The 15,235-nt window shown below is 37.8% G+C and overlaps 1 non-coding gene across 1 annotated transcript; it reads left to right on the forward strand.

Annotated features, from left to right (window-relative positions):
* Nucleotides 1-12,369: 12,369 nt before the first annotated feature.
* On the forward strand, nt 12,370-12,533 carry LOC115867918. The gene has a single exon (XR_004045318.1). It is a non-coding gene; the product is annotated as a U1 spliceosomal RNA (small nuclear RNA).
* Nucleotides 12,534-15,235: the final 2,702 nt, after the last annotated feature.

A 15,235-nucleotide genomic window follows, 5' to 3' on the forward strand; every position in this document is an offset into this window, starting at 1 on the left:
TTCCTAACATTTTTTTCTTTCAAAAATTTCCCAGCACCTTAGTAGAATGTTGCATACATTATATGGTTATGAGTTGGGCTACAAGCCCCAAGGTTAAACATTTGAAACAACAAGCCATTCTGCAGGGCAAGGAGGAGGCTTTGTAGTTCCGAAACCACAGAAGCAGCTCTACCCTGTCCTACTTGGTCCCCTTGTGTTGGGATGGAGTTACTTTGAATTTTCTATTGGGGGAATTAGTTGTAGCTCAGCCACTTACAGTTGGGAGGTTGGAAACCATACAATAAGCTTGTTTTGCTGGAAGTTGGTTTTAGCTTTATATATATTTATTAGAACTAAATACGCTGACACTGAAAAATGGAGTTGTGATAAACATTAAGTAAACATTGAATGAATGGGTCAACAATAAATGAAGTGAATCTTATTGTAAATCCAAAATAATTTCTCAAAAATATAATCAAAAGCAAATATAATTATTAGCAACATGCTTTGTTATTTGCATTCCCCTCCCTGACAGCTTCCTTCTATTTTTGGTTAGATTTGATCTTTCAGGTAATTTATAAAACTTTCATTAATATTAACCTTTCCTCTCTAACATCTTCTCATTCTGATCAGACAGATATTTCTAAGAGCATATATATTTTATTTTTACGTCATGGAATAGTATAATATTCACACAATGTATTTCATGTTAAATGACTTCCCACTCATACTTTATACATTCCATGTTCTGATTATTAATGGATGTTTGCTGCTGTTTTCTTCTCATTTTGAGTCATGCCCCATTAGCAACTGGAGGTCCTGAAAGCTTGACTCCATCCATTTTAGTATGACAAATTCCACTGTGAGAAGGCAGCTCTTTCCTAGATGCATGTTGAATGCCTTCTAACATGAGGGACTCAGCTTCTGGCACAATATCTTATTATCTTTAGCTGCTAGTCATAGGTGACTAACACCTATGATCCGTACTCTACTTGATGATGGTAATTTGTGTGTGTTTGTGTTTTTTAGAAGCCTTCAAAGTAGATAGCCTATATCATCTTTCAAATCTCTATCTGATATTGTTCCACTGCTTTTCATAACATTTCCTGTGGCTAATTACTCAGAAGTAGACAGTCTATTTCCTCCTCATAATCTATTCTTAGTGTGGAAGCTTCACTGAAACCTTGCTGGAATTTAAATAACAGTGACAGAGCTTCTAACATCACAACACCCAAGCTACCACAGTAGGAAAAACTGACAGACAAGTGCTGGGTTGGGAGTGACAGTCAGGCCTCAGAGTCTAAAGACTGATGTTTGTGTGGTCCCCAAGTCCATTGGATGAATTGTGTCCATATGTCTCGGATTTTTTTCACTTTTCTTTCCTATAAATAGGGAAAGACTGACAATTGCCCTCTGATGGCTGCTCAGGGGTTATAAGACTCCAATCACTATTCACCATAGTAGATTGCAGAACACTGCTATGCCAGTTGACCCTATTGTCCCCAGAAACTGTTGGTTTGAGCCCCTAGGCTCAATAACTCGGTTCTTAAAGGTATTTGGTCATGTCTATGATGTTTTCCTGATGTTGTACCGGTATGCTCCACCACATTCATGGATATCTTTTCACCAAAAAACCTCCACCTCGTTCCCATGGAGTCAATTCATACTCTGAACGGGCCTATGGGACAGAGTAGGGTGGTTCCTTCCGGTTTCTGAGACTTTAAATCTCTATGGAAGCAGACAGCCTCATCTTTCATTCTGGGAGCAATTGGTGGGTTCGAAATATCAACCTGGTTGCTAACAGCTCAATTTGTAGCCACTACACCATCAAGTCTCAGGATACATAGCATCGAAATTAAATGCCTATGTATAAATATACATGTATCTAATATATTCCCACACCAGTTCAGCCTGTGTGTCTACCCATGCATGTATTCATAGATCATTCTAATTGCATCATTGTGCGCACAATAGTAGTTGTCGTTCTTGCGTTTCATTCTTGCCCTCTTCCTAGTTTTATCTACCTAGCCCCATCCCACACATGCGTCAAAGTTTCGTCAAGCCCCCTCCTATTGCATATTGTCTTCTCTGTCACCAAGGCTACATGTATCTTTTTGCCAACACAGTACAAATTCATGGGTTATTTGCTCCACATAAAAACTGAAAAAGTATGGTAAGAAGCTATAGCTTTTAAGCATACTTTTTCTGATTTTAAAACATGCAGTATCCTTATGTTCTGTTTGAATAACTTCCTCTTGGTCTGTTTAGATTCCTTATACTCACAATTAAGTGTTCTTAAATTCCCATTCTTTGAAATATTACCCATAATATGCTATTATATGCACAGTTGAAAGTCTTTGTGTAGTCAAAAACAAGCAAACAAGCAAACAAACAAAAGAGGTAAATATCTTTCTGTCATTCTTTCAGGAAAGATCCAAGTGATATGTAAATAGTGTCCAGCCATATAAGGACTTATTCTGCACAATTGAATAATTCGGGAACTGCAATATGTAGTTAGTCTAAATTGGTCCAATATCTCTCTCTATGGTGTTTTTAAAATTAGTACCAGTGGCTGATCAATGCAATATTAATGGAAAATCTTTATTCTCCAGGAAGATGATTGATAAGACACTCCATCATAAATTAGCAAGGAGCTTTCTAAAGGAACATAGATCCAGGAATGGATTAGGGGCTTGCACTAAATACTAGTTCCAATGTAGGAACAGTTAGTTCCTATAATACAGTCCTGCTGGATATTTGCCCTCAGGAATGGAACACAAAAGATATGGGTGCTATTTGTAAACTGAGTACTGAAAACTGAAAACTCGTGGTTTTTAAAGAAGCAGAAGACAGCTATACCAAGATTATTGAGTTGTCAGTAGGTGGAAGATCATTGACAGACTACCTCAATGCCCTATATGTTGTTTTAAGATATGTCTTATACTGACAAACCTGTGACTGACATTCTCAGTGAATATTTTTGTAAATTTTCCCAGACAAACAACTCTGAAAGTTTGTATAAATGCATTCCAGCCACAAAAGGGCTGATTCTACAGAACGGCGTGATTCAGGGACTGCAACATGTAGTTAGCCTACACTGGCCCAATATCCCACTCTCAACAGCGCTTTAAAAATTACTACCAGGGGCTAATCAATGACAATATTAACAGAAGATCTTTATGCCCCAGGGAGATGATCAATAAGACTCTCTGCTATAAATTACCAAGGCTGTCTCTAAAAGGAGCTAAAGCTAGATTAAAAACAAAACAAAAATGATCCAAGAATGGATTTGGGGCTTGCACAAAATCCAAGCTGCAATTTAAAAACAATTTGTTCTTACATCTTGGCCCTGCTCGATACTTGTCCTCAATAAGGGAACACAGAACATATGGGTGCTATAGCAAAGTGTGGTGAAAATATTAGATGGTGCCCAGTTATCAGATAGAATAGCATCTGGGGTTATTTGTGTGTGTGTGTGTGTCTCTGTGTGTGTGCATCATACAACTTTTTTAAGGAAATAAAATGATAGTTTACAGTATGGGAGAAAATATTTGGAAACCATATATCACAATATTAAAGGTAACCATGACTCAACAACAAGGTGAAGAACCTAATTTTGAAATGGCAAAGAATATAGATATATCCAAAAGGAAGATATATTAATGGCCAGTAAGCACAGTAAATTATGTTAAACATTGTAGTAGCTATGTTTTTTATCAACTTGGTTGGGAGAGGATCCTTAGTAATATGGCAGTAAGGTTTCCCCCAGAAGGTGCAGGGAACAGTTTGATGCCATCTCCTTGAATGTATGAACTATTTTATATCTATATGTAAACAGTTGAGAATAGGTTCATTCCTCTTATTTTTCCTGCTGGCCTGGACCTGTGTCTGGTGTCTTGCAGCAGTTGCCTTCTGGCCATGTTGCCTGCTGATTCTTGCTCTGTTCACATAACTGCCTCTTGATCCATGTATAGGAGCAGAATGTAGTATTTTGGAATTCCTGTTCTTCTCAAGGCTATCCATAGTTTGTTATGGTCCACATGTTTGGAGTCTTAAAGGCTTGTTTCTAAACAAACAGCCATGCAAGTGAGATATCAACTAAGTCCCACTAAGGATTATATTTTGTTTGATTTCTTGAGCAGCCCTTTGAAATAATCTGCTCAACTCCTTTACTTCATTGTTTTGTACTTTTGCTTAGCTACTCCATGTTCAGAGGTACTTCTGACATTCATTTTGATAATTTCTTTCTTTCTTTTTTGTCTCTATAGTGATCAGTTCTAGAAGGAAACAAATTATGATCCGGGACTTTTCTTTCAATTAATTTACACACCATTTGAAAGTCAGTTGTATACATTGTGATCTATTGCTTCTAAAAGCTATAATGTGTAGTTGCTAAAAATTTGAATATTCTCTTAATTAACCCCAGTAAATTAATAAAAGTCAGTATTTAACATCTAGTATAAGATCCAGCCATAACTTGTCTGTCATTTTGTCTTACTGTTGTGTATTGTGTGTTGCTGAGATGCTTGCAACTGTGTCACTGGTGTTTAAAATGCCAGCAATGTCACCCAAAGTGAACAGGTTTCAGCAGAGCTTCCAGACAAAGACTAGGAAGGACTCTCCCCCAGGAAGAGCAATGATCAGCGGGACACCTTATACATAACTTTGAAACACCGTCAAATAATGAAGACTTAATGAACGGAAGCAGAATATTGTCAGAGAGCGCCTTATGACAGGCCCCTCCGGTTGAAGGGAGCTCAAAAAGCGATTGAGGAATAGCTGATTTTTCAGAATAGAGCAGACATGAGTTGGGTAAAGCCTGTGGGAGTTGAGCCTTCTTTATTTGCTGATGGAGCACAACTCAAGGTAAGAAGAAACACTTGCTAAAATGTGAAAATGATTGGAATTTTGAATATATTACATATGAAACTAGGAAAACTGGAAGCTTTAAAAAATGAAATGAAACACATAAAGGTTAAATTCCTAAGCATTAGTGAGCTGAAATTGACTTGTACTGACAATTTTGAATCACAAATTCATATGATTTCCTATGCTGGGAATAACACAATAAAGAACAATGGCATTGTATTTGCTGTCAAAAACGAACATTGCAAAATCAATCATGAAGTACAATGCTGTCTGTGAAAGGAATATATCTATTTGCCTCCAAGGAAATCCAATCAATCCAACTATCACTCAAATTTATGCATTAACTACAAAAGATATAGGTGAATAAATTGAACAGTTCTACCAACGACTTTCATTGGAAATTGATCAAACATGCAATTGAGATACATTAATAATTATTGGTGATCGATATGCAAAAGTTAGAAACAAAAGGAAAAATTGTAGTGGAAAATATGAATTTGAAGACTGCATGATAAAATTTTGCAAAACCAATGGCTTGTTCATGACAAATACGTTTTTTCAAACAACACAAAAGGCAACTATAAATATAAACATATGCATATGGAATACACAGAAATAAAATTGACTGCATCTGTGAAAGAGACTATAAAGAAGCTCAGTATCAGCTACCTAAACAAGGCTTGTGACTGACTGTGGAAGGGACCATAACTTTCTCATATGTAATTTCAGGATAAAGCTGACAAAAATTAAAACAAGTGCATGAGAGCTCCCACTTGGTTCTAGCCTTAATCTAAGAACAGTTAGTTCTTATAAAATGGCCCTGCTGGATACTCATCTTCATGAAGAAATCACTGAAGATAATGTTGCTAATGCAAAGTATGGTAAAGATAATAGATGGTGCCCAGCTATCCACTAAATAGTGTCTTGAGACTTAAAGGCTTGTATTCAAACAAGCAACCATCTAAGTGAGGTGTCAACTAAGTCTATATTGAAGAAGCACACCAAGCTGTGTGATCCAAGTGTAATAATTACAAAATCCAAATATGGTCAAGGGAAAAGTATCAGAGTTTTAATTGTAAGCACCAACTATGAAGGACTGTGAGAGGCCCGAATCCATCTGCAGAGTATATATTCAGATTAAGCTTCTGGCAGGTGACGGGTTCAAACAGTTTTGCTAGCAGACAGAGATTCTTGTAAACTTGATTATAGTGGATTGAACCATGATTTATATGATATTTGGTCAGTTGACTTCCCTCTTGGCCCAAGATGAATTTGTTCTAGGCTGAAATGTTTTCAAATTTTTCTTGCTTGTTCCACAACAGAAATTTTTCCTCTGATTTTTAAAATATTTATAGTCTTTTCTTCCTTAATCTTTATTTTTATCATTATATTATTATTTTTATTATTTTCTTATTATTTTGTTTTCATTGTTTCTATGAATTTCTAAGTTTATGAAGCACAATAAGAATGGATGCATAGAGACAATAATTGATGTAACAGTTTATCAGGGATGTGGGAGGGACAGGGTGAGGGGATTTGGTGAGCAAGAAATAAATACAGGAAGGGGGAGGGAACATTAGAACTGATTGTGATGATGTATAATAACTCTTTTTTAAACATAATTTAACTATGGAAGTGTGTGATATGTGAATATTATATCAAGAAAATTACCCAAAAAAGAAAGAAATTTACCAATGGTTTCCATGGGTAAAAGGAGGTAGTTTTTGCTTAGGGGTTATGAAGTTTATGTTGATGGTTGCAGAATAATTTGGAAAAGGATATCAAATAAAATTGTTGTACAACAAGAAGAGTATATTAAATGACTCTGAATTATACATGAAGAAGATGTTGGAAAAAAATTTTCCAACCTTGAGATGCAATATTGAAAGATTCCATGGAAAAAATATTGAGTGATGCAGGCAGAATCCCAAAAAGATGGAAAGAATACACAGTCACACTATCAAAAAGGACTAGTCAACATTCCACCCTTTCAGGAGGTAGAATATAAACCACATCAATGGTGCTGAAAGAAACCTTCAAGCTGCACTGAAAGAATAAGCCAAAAACAGGACTTGGAAAAATTGATGGTATACCAATAGAAATGTTTAAACAAGCTGCTGAAGTATTGGAAGCACTCATTTGTCTATGCCAGGGAATTTGGAACACAGTTAATTGACCAACTGATTGGAAGAGATCCATTTTGTACCCATTCTAAAGAAAGGTTACCCATTGGAATGCTCAAACTATAGAACAATGTCACTGATATAACATGCCAGTAAAAAATTGCTGAAGATCATCCAATAAGGGTTGCAGTAGTACATTAACAGGGTTCTGCCAGAGATTTAGGCCACATTTAGAAGAAAATGTGGCACAAGGTATACATTGCTGATGTCAGATGGGACATGGGTCAAAGTAGAATCAGGTCTTTTAATAATGCGGATCATAAGAATCTATGAATAACCTTGAGAAACATAGGAGTTCCAGAACACTTCATTGTGCTGATACAAAACCGGTACATGGATCGAGACAGTTCTGTGAACAGAACAAGGGAATACTACATGGTCTAAAATTGGGAAAGGTGCACATCAGTGTTGTTTCCCTTCACTGTAATTATTCAATCTGTATGCTGAGCAAATAACCAAAAAACCTAGGTTTTATGAAGAAGAATGCTGCTTCAGGATTGGAGGAGGGCTTATTAACAACCTCCCATATGCTGATGACACAACATTGCTGCTAAAAGTGAGGAGGATTTGAAGCACATGCTGATGAAAATGAAGGATTGCACCCTTTGATACAGATTATGACTCAATGTAAAGAAGACCAAAATCCTCACAACAGGACCAAGTGGTAACATCATGATAAATGGAGAAAACATTGAAATTGCCAAGGACTTGGAGTTCTCTGGATCCATAATCAATGCTGATGGCAGCAGTACTCAGGAGATCAAAAAATGATTTGCAATGGGTAGATATGCTCTATGAGACATCTAGAAATATTGAAAAGCAGGGATGTTACTATGTTGATTAAGGTTCATCTGACCCAACCCATGGTATTTTCAATCACTTCAGATGCATGTGAAAGTTAGAAAGGGGATCAAAGAAAAAACAATGCTTTTGAATTGTGGTGCCGGACAATAATACTGAAAGTACCATGGACTGCTAAAAGAACAAGCATATCTGTTTTGGAAGATGTAAGGTCAGAGTGCTCTTTAGAGGCCAGAATGGTGATACTTCATCTTTAAATACTTTAGGCATGCTTTCAGGAGAGACCAGTCCCTGGAGAAGGACATTATGCTTGGTAAAGTAGAGGGGCAGTGTGTTAGACAGGGTTCTCTAGAGAGATAAAACCAAATTCCTGATAATTAAATATATTTATTTATAAAGATAATTAGATATATAACAAGAAATGAACTGTTAAATTATATACAGATAAATATAACAAATGAACAGTTAAATTATAAGCACTACAAATGGCTCAGGGTTGTGAGAGACTAACAGTTCTTCTCCTCTCTCTGCTGCCAGATCCCCCTCTATTTATAGAGTGAGGCTATCTCAGCTCAGCAGCCAATCACAAGGAAGATCACCAACTGTCAACTGACCACCAGTCCCAACTGCCAGTCCCCAGCTCCAGAGATGCCTTAAAGGGACCTCAACTTACAGAGACACAGTCCACAGGCTAGGCGTCCAACAGGTAGTGTAGCCTATAAATTGAGGCAAAGAACGAGCAAGGTAGCCGCACACTGGTCCGCTGATCAAAGAGCAAGAGACAAGAAAGATGAGGCTCACTGAGCCATTATCTTTCCTCCCTTCAGTTAATCCTACTTGTATTTATCAGCCAGGCTGGCATAATAAACTATATCAGGCAGCAAAAGAGAGCAAGTCCTTCAAAAAGATGGAGTTACATAGTGGCTACAACGATGGGTTCAATCATCAGAACAACTGTGAGCATGTTGAAGGACAGGGCAGTTTTTTGTTCCATTGTGGATAGAGTGGCTATGAGTTAGAACTGACTAGAAGGCATCTACCAACAGTAACAACAACAAAATGATCCATGGACACTTGGTAAGTAATGATAAAATGCTTGGTTGATGATGGTAAGTCCAACAATTCAAACCTATCATCCACACAGCAAGAGAAAGCTGAGACAGTCTGCTTCCATAAGAATTTAAAACCTTAAGACTTCCAGAAAAATGGGGCTGAGGTAAGAGTACCTCTCTTGGGAGCTCCATGGGAATTGTTGGGTTCAGGGTTTGGTAGCCTAAGTGTGGGTCAGTGCAGTGAAATGAGGTCTTGCGGCACCCCATAAACTACTCTGGACTGAGGGCCAATCTTACTGCAACTTTGATACAACTTGCTCCCCCAAACACACCACAGAGCTGCTCTGATCTGTAACCTGGTAAGAGGGCCACCTCAGCATGCAAAATCCATGGCAGCGGGGATTCTCCCACCTTCACACGGCGCCCCCACCCACAGAAGCGGGTCTTCTACCACTGAAACCAGAGACCTTTTCCTACCATAATATGGCACCCACACCTGCAGATGTGTGCTGTGTCCTCCTGGCCTAAAATATGTATTTCTTAATAACAGTTGTACCAATGTGATGTTTCACCAGCAATAGCTAATTTTCCCCAGTCTTAAATATATAAAATGTTCTCAAGGATTTTTTTTCCAACCTATGACGAAATAATAGATTAGAAAACTTATTTTGATGTAGTTTTAACTTGCCTTTCTTTTATAATGAGTATAGTCAAACATCTTATCATAGGTCTAAGGACTGTTTAAAGAAATTTTATAAACACCATTTGTTTATGTCTGTCATGTGCTTTTCTATTTGGTGCTAGATCTTTCTCTCATATCTCATTTTAAAATATTGCTTTTAAAAAACAAATTAATTATTTATCTGCCATAAACACTGCAAATAGTATCTCCATAGTATCTACTTGTCTTTTGACCTTGTTCAAGCTGTGTGGCAAGGAAGGCATGGAGACTGAGAATACAGAATGCAGAAGGGCAGTTACAAAGCGCTGTTCTGTTGAAAATAGCACCTACAGAGGGAAGGAAGAAATTCAATATATTCTATCCTCTTACAAGCCTCAATGTCCATCATTTAAGGTATTTGAAAGAGAAAAAAAGCAATTATTAATAAAAGTGGCACAATGAAAAGAAGCTTCGTATTTCCCCCCTCAAATGCCTCCATTGTTTATCATGGCTATATTTAAATAAATGGTGAAAAGAACTTGAGAATAGCTAAAAGTTATCTTGATATATCCAGGTAACTTTTAAGTTTATCTCAGATGAGTTAGTAGGTTCATGAGAAAATTTTGGATTTTCTTAATTCACAGGCCAATAGAAGCACTGACAGATTAAGGTACCATAAGAAAACAACAAAGAGCAATAAAGAAATTTAGAAAGTTTGGAATATGTTTCTGAAATCTGTCATCTTTTAAATAGCTAAATTGGTAAGCTTAAAGTTCCAAATTTCTAGATCCCCCTTTACATCCATTTCACATTGTCTCTCAGAAAGGCTTGGGGAAAATGGAAACAAAATAGTTAAGGTTATAATTTGCCTAATGAGATGCAGTCCATTACTTAATACGGCCCTCTGAGCCATAGTCCATTTGTAATCTCTTTTGTGATGCTACTCATTAGGCTGCTAAATGCAAGGTCAGCCGTTTGAAACCACCAGTTAGTCCATACAAGAAAGATGGAGCGTCCTTGTAAAGGGTTCGTCTTGGAAGCTCACAGGGGCAGTTCTACCTTGTCCTATAGGGTTGCTATGAATTGGCCTGGGCCCTATGGCAGCGAGGTTGGTTTGGGTTTGAAGGTCTGTGGTTGGCAGCCCAGAATATAATCATTGTGCCTCCCCAGAAAGACCACCAGTTGCTCAACCAGATGAGGCTTTCTGCTCTGGTAAAGAGTTACAGTCTCAGAAACCCCCCTACTATTCTACTCTGTTTTACAGTCGCCTTGAGTAGGGATTGACTTGATGGCAGTGAGAGAGAGCTGCCTATGGCTATTGAGTTAGTCTAGGTACACTAGAGAAACAAATCTACAGAAACTCCTATGTATATAAGAGGGAGTTTTATATAAAGGGTAAGTGTACAGTAGGAAAGCATCCCAACCCAGCGCTGTCCAAGCCCATAAGTCCATTAGCCCATAAGGTTTGACACCTATCTCCAAAGTCCTCCTTAAGATCACAAAACACACACAATGATGCCAACTGTAGGAGTAAAGCTGATTCAGTGAGTGTGTAAGCATCTCAGTGCTGGCAGGGGTCTCCACACAGCTGCTCCAGCACCCAGGGCTGCATCCGGGTAGGTCCATGTGACTTCTCAGGGATGTCTCACAGGAAGCGAGCCTTTCCAGCTTAGGCAGCCACACACTGGTCTGACCATCAGAGAGCAAGAAACCAGGGAAATAGAAAGGTGAGGCTCACTGAGCCATTTATCTCTGCCCTTCAATTAACCCCACATGTGTTTATGAGCCAGGTTGGCACAATAAACCTTAACTATCACAGGTATAATCCCACTTTGAAGAGAGTTCTCTGTTCCAGGATTAAGATGGAATGTATCCTCAGTTTCCACCTGACTACAGGCTGTGAGAAATTTTCCTTGTGGACATAGTCTGCTGAAAGATAAACCACATTTTCATTTTCCTGACTGTGGGTTGGTAGAAACACGAAGACCTGCTTTGACTTTTGGACATTAGCTTCTGTTTCTGGACACTGCATTTAACTTGCTTCTGCCTGATCTTTGGATTTGGGACTTTACATCACCACTAACAACCTGAGATATTTCTTTAAAATTCCATGAATTTCTGTTAGATGTTGTAGTGAATTGCAGAATCCATGGATATGAGAAAATATACTAAAAGGAAAGGTGGGAAAAACATGGAGCTGTACTACCACTTGGAAAAATTGGAAACTTGGGACATCTTTAAGTTTCAACTCCATAGGGCTAGTCCAGTATTAATTGCTCTAAAATAAATTATTGCCCCACCTAAAGTGCAGAAGCAGTTCCATATCTGTAACAACCTTGTAGCCAAGCTAATATGATATAATAATAGAAGTTGTGGTTATCTCAGTGAGAACAAGTTATACAGGGATTCAGTCATTTCTGGATAGATACAATCTACTTAGTTTAGGACCACAATAGGAAAACACTGTAGAAAGAAAGAGACCATAATAAGTTTTTCCATAGTTATAAACTATACATACATATGAAGCTCTTTAAATTTCTACCTTCATCCCAACAATTTAATAATATTTTCATATTGGTTATTTGTTCTGACCTCTTTCTGTGCACTAAATATTTATACATACACAGAGACACATACATGTCTATATCTCTTTTTGTTTGTTTGTTTGTTTGTTTGTTTATTATCCAAGTCACCTGAAGAAGGATTAGCCTGTGGTAATTCACTTTGTGCAACCAGCCACAACCAGGGGTCCTCAAACTTTTTAAACAGGGGGCTAGTTCACTGACCCTCAGACTGTTGGAGGGCCGGACTATAGTTTTAAAAAATGCTTACCTGACAGGGGAGATACCATGACCACGAAGGTGGTTTTCCTAGGGCGAGGCTTATCCATTGCACTCCAGATGTGCTGACCCCTGCGATTTTCCCAAATGTGGGAAACTTGGCTGCATAATTTGTGGTAGTGGGGGACTGCATTCGCGCTCTCCCCTGATTAAAAAACAAAACCAAACTATGAACAAATTTCTATACACACTGGATAAGTTGGTTGCTAAGCAGGACAGGCAACAGCGGCAAAAACACCCGGCGGGCTGGATAACTGTCCTCAGTGGGCCACATGTGGCCCATGGGCCATCGTTTAAGGACCCCTGAGCCACATGCTTTGTTTTAATCCAAATTAAGTTAACTGAAACATAATATACAGTATAACAAAGGATAAGAAATTAAGGGACAGAGAAATGGGCTGCAATTTGTGAAATGAAAGTACAGGAAAAGTGTCATACTCTGTTTTGCCATTTCTAATGGTGTTTGGAGTGATGGTAAAGGTCAGGGACTGGAGAGATGAGAGAGAGAGATAAAACTCCAGAAAGATGAGCTGATATTTAAATTGGGACTGTCCTGGTGGGGTTGAGGGGACTTCCAAAATAGATAGTAGATTTTAATATTGTCTGACCCTTTGAAAAAGATACTATTCTCCTAGGAAGATAGCTAACAATCTTGTTTCAATTATATATTTATTATTTGAAGAATACTTTTTGTACACAATGTTAATATTATGAAACCCATTGGCCACTGTTAAATTTCTCCTAGATATTATCAGTGTCCACACTTCAAGTACTAATGTGGGCTAACATTAGTGCCATAGGTTTACAGTTGGGATCACAAAGCCCAACTTTATCTCATGGACAGAGCAGCCCCGAATACGAATTTCCCAGGTTTGGGCTCCAACAATGGTCATTCCTACTGGCTGTCTGACATTACAGCTGAGATTCTCATAAAATGCTCCTCTAATCACTGAGGATCTTTTGTTCAGATTCTCAACACAGGACAATTAGGGTGTTTTTATATTTTATTCAGATAAAAAAACATTTACAGATAAAGCCATTTCAAAAATGCCAAGGTACTGAAAGGCAAGGAAAGGTTCCTGAATCCACAGAGGGCTTGGCAAAGCTCTTCTGCTACAATTGGCTTGAAACAACACAGATGGATTATGTGCGAGGTGATAAAATGCTTGGGAAGGTGAAGTGACTCCCTAGGAGAGGAGCAGGCAATGGCAAATAAGGCATTAAATTGGCAAAGGATGTGAAAATTGAAAACTCTAACCAGAGCCACTGACTATATCCAACTCCCAAGTGCCTAGCATTTTTCAAATGACTTAAATGGTTTTAATAGCGTACAAAAGACATCGAGTGCGTGTGATTGGATCAGTATTTAAAAGAATTCAGTTTTAGTAAGTTTTATTTATTTAATTAAAGACGATTTTATTTCAACCCCTCCCAATTTGTAGAATACAAAAACAAAAGAAACCACAATGATTGAAATATTGAAAATAATTAAGGTAAACATACAATATATTTTCAATTAAACTTTTTTGAGATAATTATAAACTCAAATAAGAAGATGTAACACAAAGAAGTCATGCGCATTGTTTACCTGACCCTGTGCATGGTCTCATTCTTCAAAATTATCATCCAATAACTCAGTTGTAATATTGGCATTGATACTGTCCATATGCAGAATATTCCCAACATCACAAGGATCGCACATCATGCAATGAGTTTTAACAAATTGGCAAGCACTGGGTTAACACATTAAGTAAAAATTTGGTGATAAGAACCAAAATTCATGCATACATAATTCAGAATACAGATACAGTTTTCAAAAACTAAAAAAATAATTCAGTAGATAATATACCAATTTTCACAGTTGACGATATCTAACAGAGCTGGAGTGGAAAATAAACTAATATTTGTTGAGTCTGAGTACCTTCTGTCAAGTATGCCCATATTTAACCATCACAACATCTTGAGATTGATTTAAATGCAAGACCCATTGTACAGATGAGAAAAGAACTTTTTGCAGTTATTAATTTGTAAAACTAAAATAGGAATTTATGAAGATATGTACTAAATGAGATTAGGAAGCTGAAGCTTGCTAAAAGATCCTCAAAATAGTGACCCAGATATAGTGAAATGTGAATTTCACTCCAAGGATATGGAGAACCTAGCTAGGGAGGATAAAGGGTAGAGATGAGTCTGATTAAAGGACAAGAACTAGAAGTCAAAAAGGAATAATCAAGTGATAGTGACTGGCAGAATTTATCTAGAAATGAGAATTTGTGCAGGTTAATGGGGTAGAAAGAGAAAGAAAGAAACCATTGCTATTCATCCTATAGGAACCATGGTGATTTTAAACACTGGGCTGCTAACTTCAAAGTCAGCAGTTCAAAATCACCAGCTGCTCCATGCACGGGAGATAAGGCTTTCCACTCCCTTAAAGAGTTACAGTCTCAGAACCCAACAGCAGCCGTTCTGCTCTGTCCTATAGTGTTGGTGTGAGTCAGAATGGACTCGATGCCAGTGGGGAGAAATGATGCCATAGGATTAGATTAGAGGAACCATGAAATTAAAATAATAGTGATGTAATAATTAAATAAAATAATAATCATAATATCTACGGTGCCCTTGGTACATCACATACATTACCTCTTTTACATTGCACAGTAACTATTTTCTATTAAAAACCACATTGTAATTAAGTCCATTTCACCTCATAGTGACCTTATAGTCAGAGGGTTTCCAAGGCTGTCATCTCTACGGAGGCAGGCTGACACAGCTTTTTCCCTGGCGTGGCGCGTGCGCTCTCCGCCCCTTTCCATCACCCTCTCAAACGAGGCTGATTATCAGAAGTACTCT

The sequence above is a fragment of the Echinops telfairi genome, unplaced genomic scaffold (genome assembly GCF_000313985.2).
Source record: "Echinops telfairi isolate 266 unplaced genomic scaffold, ASM31398v2 ScPeMD7_7475;HRSCAF=8513, whole genome shotgun sequence".
NCBI lineage: Eukaryota > Metazoa > Chordata > Mammalia > Afrosoricida > Tenrecidae > Echinops > Echinops telfairi.